The following is a 9,180-nucleotide window of genomic DNA, read 5'->3' on the forward strand; positions in this document are numbered from 1 at the left end:
TGTCCTTTTGAGAGTTAAGTCCATGCTTTTGAAATTTAATGTAAATCATTTCTGATATCAGGCGTTTTAAGTAATAACTTTCCTTATGCAAAACTTTGGCTTGATCCCAATTGAAATCATGGTTTTTTCTCAAATGGTGTTTTTGTATGGCCATTAACTCAACTGTAGAACTCCTTGGTATTCTCTTATGCTCAGCAATGCGCGTAGAGAGTCTTCTACTAATTTGACCAACATACGACGCCTCACATCTACTGCATTGCAATTTATACACAACGTTATTATGGAAACCAGGAGGCAACCTGTCTTTATGCACACGAATCATTCCTGATAATTTATTATCATTTATCATTTATTATCATTTATTATTGCAAGAATAAGCAATATTTGTCAAATTATTTTTAAAAAGCTTTGCCAGTCTGTTCGAAACCGCACTAAAAAACGGTATGGTAAAATATTTTTTATTATAACCAGAAGCTATCAAATTTATTTTAACTATCTTATGTTTTAACTTATGTTGATCAAACTAGTAGAAGACTCTCTACGCGCATTGCTGAGCATAGGAGAATACCAAGGAGTTCTACAGTTGAGTTAACGGCCATACAAGAACACCGTTTGAGAAAAAACCATGATTTCAATTGGGATCAAGCCAAAGTTTTACATGAGGAACGTTATTATTGAAACGCCTGATATCAGAAATGATTTACATTAAATTTCAAAAGCATGAACTTAACTCTCAAAAGGACACAGAATATTTGGGCAACAACTACTGCGGCTTATAATGAAAATAAAACTTTGTTTGTTTCCTTCTCTTCCAAGAGTCGTCGCCGCAATGTTAATGCTCGTGTATATAAATTTGTTATTATCTCTTTTACTTAGACGTGGCGATGTTATCATTGACAAGATCGTTGCACTTTTAGCTAAGCTCAACAAAGGTAATTTAAATTAACCGTTTTAATTATTTATTATATTTTATTCTTACATATTTTTATTTTATTTTATGGTTTTTTTATAGTTATGGCTAATTTCTAGTATTAATTTGAACTTCTTAATATTAGTCGGGTAACGGTCTTGTCAGCTATAATGTTGCGAATAACATTCATGTCATTTTATTAAGGTCTTTAATTAATTCTTTTACTTGTAATGCGTTCGTTTTGTAAACCTTGAGTTTTTTTTATATCACTGCAAAGGGTTCATGATTGAGCCAAAACGTTTGATTATTTATATTGAGTATTCATGTTCAATAAATATTGCTCTATTTCCTAACCCAAAGAAGGTTTTACCCATATGGTATATAGCACTATTAATCCTGTGCTTGAACTCGAATTAGCCCTTTTTCCTATTATTTAATTGATATCATTGTTATTGAGTTCTTATTTTCTTTCTCTTAATAAAGTAATTATGGCTAGTCGGATACTGATAGACGAAGACGAACTCGTAGACTATCTCATAGATGGGATACCTGACGCTTCACTGAGAAATCAGGCTCGCATGCAGATTTTCCCGTTAAAAGAGAGGTTGTTGAAGGCATTTGAGAAAATGACCCTGAAACAGAAAGGAAGACCTCGACTGAGACACGAAGGCGGTGACGTTGGCACGTTTAGAAGTAATTGGAAGCCGGCAGAGCGGTCGGTCGCTGTATGGACTTCGGAGTATGGGCGCCGAACGGAGGAGCCAAAATGCTTCAACTGTCGTCGAGTTGGGCATCGCGTCGGGGATTGTAATAGACCTCGCAGAGCGTGGGGATCATGTTTTGAGTGTGGAGATCAGGGACATCGGTTGCGAGACTGTCCGAGAAAGGCAAGGACTTTAGCACCTGCGCGGGTGGCAGGAGCGTGCCCCGGAGCCAGTGAACAGCGTGTCTGAGGGAATGAGTTTTTAAAAAATGTTTTGCTAGAGATAATTGATAACGGTATACGCCTAGACCTTTCCTTAGATGCTCAATTTGACACGGGAAGTCCGATTTCATTAATAAAGGAAACCTTGATATCGGTCAAAGTGATAAAAGCAATAGCGTGCGAGAGTTATGAAGGCATTAATAAAGCCGCATTAATAGTAAAGGGAGCGATAAATGCAACTATTTCTTACGATAACATGCAACGAGACAATTTAGTCTTACAAGCGGTGCCCAATGGTACGATGCGACATAATGTTTTGTTGGGTAGAGACACGATACGACACGATTCGGTTTAGGACTTGTTGAGAAAGGCAAAGATGCCGAGATCCCCGACGAGATTTTGAATATTTAATCGGATATATTTTACGGAACGCAGGTGGAATCGGTAGATGTGAATCCCGACATCTTGCGCGGAATACAGGTCGCGTTAAGAGAAATGATTCGTACAAAATACTGAGAGGTGGAGCGTCCGAAGGTTCCAAAAGTAAAAGCTGAAATTAAGTTGCGTTTGAAGGATCACCAACCGTTCCACTTTGCCCCGACTAGGGCAAAACTGTCGTTTGAGGAAAAAAATAAGCTGCGGGAGATTCTTGACGAGCGGTTGAGTCGCGAAATAATTCGAGTGTCGAATTCGGAGTACGCTTCGAAAATCGTATTAGTGAAAAAGACGGAAATATTAGGCTAGGTGTAGATGATAGGGAGTTGAATAAGTTGATAAGCGAAAGATAATTATCCATTGCTTGTAATCGAGGAGCAGATTAGTGCACTACATAGTCGGAGATATTTTACGCTTCTCGATTTCAAGAATGGCTTTCACCATGTTCATGTAGCGGAGGATAACATTAAATATACAGCGTTTGTTACTCCTCTGGGTTAGTTTGAATACGTCAGGATGCCTTTCGGATGCATTTCGGATTGAAAAACGCACCTGCCTGCTTTCAAAGGCATGTTAATAACGTGTTGAGCAGTGTTATTCGAACCGGTAACCTTGTAGTATACATGGATGATTTCCTTGTTGCCACCGAAACGGTAGAACAACATTTCCGTACGTTAGAGCGGGTGATTATCGGGTACAGGGGAGTCAGCTCCAATGACCTTGACTTTGACATATGTTGTAGAGGTCACTCTCCTGAGTAACTCTCAGAAGGTTTTAGTTGTCGCTCGTTGTTCGTTAAAAAGTTATTAACAAAAGAAGTTGCATAAAATGAGTATAATTTTTGGACACTGTATATACAAAAACGATACTGTGTATCGTTAACGAGCAATATCGAATAATAACTACAATATCGAACGACTAGCGGAGGGCTGCGTCCCCCGCACCCCCCTTCCTCAAAACTAACCTAACCTACCTATCGTCACATTAACCGCCAGTCATTGTTTATTAAAGTGTTCAACTTTTGTGTTAATGTGACGATAGGTTAAGTTAGGTTAGTTTTGAGGGGGGTGCGGGGGGCGCAGTCATTTGATATTGCAGTTATTATTCGATAATGCTCGTTAACAGTACACGTTCAGTATACAGTATCGTTTTTGTATATACAGTGTCCAAAAATTATACTTATTTTGTGCAACTTCTTTTGTTAATAACTTTTTAACGAACAACGAGCGACGGCTAAAACCTTCTGAGAGTTATTCAGGAGGGTGACCTCTACAATATATGTCAAGGTCAAGGTCATTGGAGCTGACTCTTCTATAGTCTATAATTACCGAAACTTCTTTTGTTAATAACTTTTCAATAAACAATGCGACGACTAAAACCTTTTGAATGTTACTCAGGGTAGTGACCTTGGCAATATATGTCAAGTTCAAGGTCATTGAAGCTGACTCCCCTATATCCGATAATTACAGAAATTTTTCCTTAATTGCCGTTCCATTGTACGAATTAACGAGAAAACGAACGAAGTTTGAGTTTGGGCACCAGCAAATGGAAGCTTTTGACAAATTAAAAAATAGGTTAGTAGAAACTCCGATTCTTGCGATTTATAGCCCGAGGGACGAAACAGAGCAACACTGTAACGCGAGTACTCACGGTTTCGGCGCGGTGCTTATGCAAAAGAAAGCAGATCAACAATTTCATCCGGTGTTTTATTTCTCGAAACATACTATCGAGGCGGAGTCGCATTATCATAGTTACGAACTCGAAACGTTGGCGATAGTTTATGCATTAAGATGGTTCCGGATATATTTGCAGGGCATACCGATCAAAATCGTTACCGATTGCAACGCATTGGTGATGACGTTGAAGAAAAAGGAGATTAACCAGCTATTGTTCGCTGGGCGCTAGAACTGCAGGACTTTGATTACGTGACCGAACATTGTCCCGGGAAGCGTATGTCCCATGTAGACATACTTAGTAAAGTCAACAGTTGATTGTCCAAATATTTTCGAGGTGAATCTATTGTTATGCCAATCACTCGATCCTACTATATTGAAGATAAGAACGCGGCTAGAAAAAGAACAGAACTTTCTCTATGAGATGCGAAACGGCTTGGTGTATAGAAAAAAAGGAACAAAATATTGTTTTATGTACTGCGTGAGATGGAAAATGAGGTGCTTTTTAGGAATCACAACGAGTTCGGTCATCAAAGAGCGGAAAGAACTTGTGCTATTTTAAGGGAATATTTTTGATTTCCGGATATGAGGGCGAAAGTAAATGCTCATATTGCAAACTGTAAGTATCTTGCTTTCTCTAAAGTTGGCGGGAAAAAAGAGGGCTTCTTGCATTGCATACTGAAAGGGAATTTGCCGTTTGCAACGGTTCACATTGATTACTTCGGGCCGGTCGATCGATCACATGCCGCTAAGAAATACATATTCCTAGTTGTAGATGCATTTACTAAATTTGTTCGGTTATATGCTGTTAAGTCTACGACGTCGCGAGAGGCAATACGCTGCTTACGAGACTATTTCCAAGCCTATAGTCGTCCTAAAGTTTTGATATCGGATAGATGTACCTGTTTCATGTCGAAAGAGTTCATGGAATTTACGTGTGAAATGAATATCGAACATATTATAATCGCCACCGGATCACCGCAAGCGAACGGTCAAGTAGAACGATATAAGGAAGGATAATACAAATGTTAGGAAAACTTTATACCAGTAAAGATTGGCATAAATCACTTCTGGAAATAGAGTGTGCCTTGAATAATTCGGTGAGTCGCGCAACCGGCGAGACTCTAAGTAGACTATTATTCGGAGTCGAGCGCGGATGTAAGGTGGACGCATTAAGGGAGTATGTCGAAAGACAAAACGAGCCTCCTGATCGCGAAGTGGAGGAATCCCATATAGGAATGCCAGTCTTTGCAATAGCGCCAATACTTGGCCCAATGTATGGTAACCAATAACTAGCCAATACTCGATATTTTATTCTGGGCCATGCTTGGCGTATGACTGGGTACTATTGATTTCCACAATCCCTCGTCGATGATTATATTCGTCGTGTTTATTATTTTATTATAAAGTATGTCGCAAAATTATTATAGGCAGAAAAAGTATCGGAAATTAAAGAAGTTAAAAATTACTGAGTGTGATAAAATTAAGAAAAGTGACGTTGAAAATAACAATGAAATAATGGACAATATTATCAGTGTAAATAGCGAAGTTATATTAAGTCACGATGAAAAAAGTATTGATTTGAAAGACAATTCTGATCATTGCAATAATTCTATTAGCATTAATAATTCTTCATGTACAAGTGATTCTACTAATGTAATATTATGTGATGATGGAGTTAACGATGTCATTGACATAACAGAAAAAATTCGGCAGTGGACATTAAACAATCTGGACACTTTACGATTGAATGTTGTAACGGATTTACTTTTAATATTGAGGGAAGAAGGTCATTCTTCTTTACCAAAAACTGCTCAAACTCTTTTAAGTACCAAACATCATCGGATTTTGCAACAGATGTATAGCATTAAAGATTCTTTTGGAGAATATATTTATATTGGGATAGAACATGGTTTGAACCATGTAATTGATCCCAACATCTTCATTGAAAAAAAAATTCTATATTAGTTCATATTGATAGTATTCAAATTTATAATAACTCACAAATACAAGTTTGGCCGATAATTGTAAAAATATTTCATGAAAACTATATTTGTGAACCTTTCGTTGTTGCTCTTTATTGTGGAGATTCTAAACCTCAGAGTGCATCTGATTATTTAAATGATTTTGTAACAGAAGCAACTCAATTAATTAACGAAGGCGTGACTATTAATACAAAAATATATTCATTTGAAATCATTGGAATTATTGCTGATTCTCCAGCAAGATCATTTATAAAGTGCATTAAATCACCCGGTGCATTCTACGCTTGTGAAAGGTGTATTGTTAAAGGGATTAGTGTAGGAGAAAAGTTTAAGAAAAAAGTAGTATATCCTCAGAGAAATAGTCTTAAACGAACGAAAGAGTCATTTCAAAAACAGAGTCAAGCTCAACATCATAAAGAAAATCTGGTGTCTCCATTACTGCCAAATTTTGACATTGTTAATAATGTAGTTCTAGTTTCTATGCATCTTTTATATCTTGGAATCATGAAATATTTAATGGAAAATTGGATTTTGAAGAAAAGTGTTGCACGACTTAAGAGAAAAATAATAAAAAGTTTTCGCTGTATAATGTTAAACATAACACCCAACGTACCTTGTGAATTTCAAAGAAAAAAATTTGATATAAATCTTGTTTCAAGGTGGAAAGCTACACAATTTAGATTTGTACTTTTGTACTGTGGTTCTATTGTTTTGAAGGACATTTTACCCGAACATCATTATAAACATTTTTTACTGTTATTTGCAGCGTGTCGTATATTAAATAGTAGTGAATTAATAGTAAATCATTGTGATTATGCTAGATATTTATTGACACAATTCTTTACATTATTACCGTCGCTGTATGGAGAAGGCTCTCAAGTACTCAGTATGCATAACTTGATTCACTTAGCAGATGACGTTGTAAATCTTAATATTCCATTAAGTAGCATTTCAGCTTTTTGGGGTGAAAAATATATTGGTTTTTTTAAAAAAGTAGTGAAATCATCCAAAAAGCCACTAACTCAGATAGTTAATAGATTATCTGAATTGGAATCTGGAGATCAGAAGAGATTGAAAATTACAAAAAGTAATATTTTCTCAAAATATGTCATAGATAATGCTGCTGGATTATTTAAATATTGTGAAGATGATTATAAAATTATTTCATCGATTAAAATATATTCTTCTTTGAAATCAGTTCATCCTGACAACTTGATATTACTAAAAAATTCAAAAATCTTCATTATTGAAAAAATTATGAGGAAACTTGATACAAAGGAGAATGTTACTAACGAAAAAATTTTTATTCTTGGACGTGAAATGATAAATAAACGCCAAGTATTTAATTATCCATAATGATATTTCATCAGAGCAAATAGGAGTTTTCATTGGAGATGGATTCATGGAATTTCATGAATTAATATCAATTAAAATGATTCAGCACAAATGTATTTTATTATACGTAAAAAATAAACTAAATGCAGTTACTCTTCTGCATTTTTAATCCGTAGTAAATGCCAATGACTCTTATAAAAAATTTTAGACAATTAAATATCTATTTTGTATAAGGAAATGACTTTCCAATATCGTAAATTTACAGTTAAGTACAATAATATTACAGTTTTGTAAGTAATTAAAAAAAGGTATAGTGCATTTCCATAGAAATAAAAGATTAGTGAAATTATTAAATGATCATAGTATATGTGTAAATAAATATAACTATTATAGTGTAGATAAATATTATTAGTATATTATTTTAAACAAAATATTCCATTAATAAATTTATGTAAAAGAACATTCATTTGAATTTAAAAAAATATGTGACGCGCGAAAACTCTGCCTCTAATAACATCGTTACGTATCACTGTGACCGGGAAGAACAGCATCAGTGCCTAGATTTCTTAAACCGTAAGAGAAAACCAGTGTTAGTGTGTATTTTTGTATTAGCAGAGAGAAGTCTGAAAGCTGATTGTTAAGATAAGGAAAAATCTTATATTTTTCAAGTACATTACTAAAATGGTTATTTGAGGTTATATTGTATTATAAAAGTTGTATAGGTTATATTGTACACACATCAAATTGTAGAACAAAGGGAACTGAGTAGCCGTTTATTATATAGAATGGATGACCTTGGTAATGATGTGTTTAGGTAATAACTTTGAAAAGTCTTCTTGCAATAACGGTTGGTTTAATACGATGACTTTGGTAGGAATTCCTCCTTGCCAAAGATTTCTTATCTCTTTACACACACTTTCCTTTTCCGCCAACACTATTCACAACACAAATCGTCCGAATAATTCAGTAATACAATGCAATGCTTTACAAAATTATAATACCTTTGAGGATTCACTTCCTTTTATACAAAGGTATACAAAGGTATACAAAGGTATACAAAGGTATACAAAGGGTCCGATTTCTAACCTCGCAGGGTTTACTCGCACGTTGCTATACGATTCAAGAGAACGTTTCTCGTTTCAACCTCAATATCGCAACGAATAAAGATATATATCTAAAGTGTATCGACCGCTTCCGAAACGTACGCACTCCGTTAATTACTTAATACTTGATAATCGGTTCGATCTAGCCACGGTCTCTCTCTCCTTCCGTAGCTCGCACGCGGTTTTTATATCCTCTCCTCGTGAACAGTTCTATTCAGCGACTGCGCATCTAAATTTGACGATGTATTGTCAGATGGCGTATGCTTCAATATTTCCATTTCTTACAAAATGTTCTGTTTGTTATTAGATAAGCAGTGAACAAGATAATAGTCTTGGACAATATGCAGTTGTTGGATTTACTGATGAGAACTCAAACTCGATGAAAATTATTGATTTGGTTCCTTCTTCCTGGATCTACGAAGTTGACCAGAAGGGATATTTTTGTTTGTATCCAGATTCAATTGATTATCATCATTTAGATAACTGGCTTCTTTCGTTGAAAAGCGCCGAAAACCATTGGAATTCGTATGCAATAACTATTATTGCATATGCAAGTAAACAATGATATTTAATAATAATCATTATTGTAACAGATATATTTTTACATACAGATATAGATGAGTTTGAGATGAGTGACTGGATATACGTATAAATACTATGAGAAAATGAGAAAGTACCTAGATACATGTATATTTAGATATTTTCTTATAGTATCTATATGTGTGTCGAGTTATTCATCTCAAAGGTGCATCTGTATTTCTATCTAAAAATGTATCTGTTACAATACTGATAATGATCTATTAGATATATCAAT

The sequence above is a fragment of the Odontomachus brunneus genome, unplaced genomic scaffold (genome assembly GCF_010583005.1).
Source record: "Odontomachus brunneus isolate Ranch 3 - 2012 unplaced genomic scaffold, Obru_v1 Obru_scaffold_239, whole genome shotgun sequence".
Taxonomy (NCBI): Eukaryota; Metazoa; Arthropoda; class Insecta; order Hymenoptera; family Formicidae; genus Odontomachus; species Odontomachus brunneus.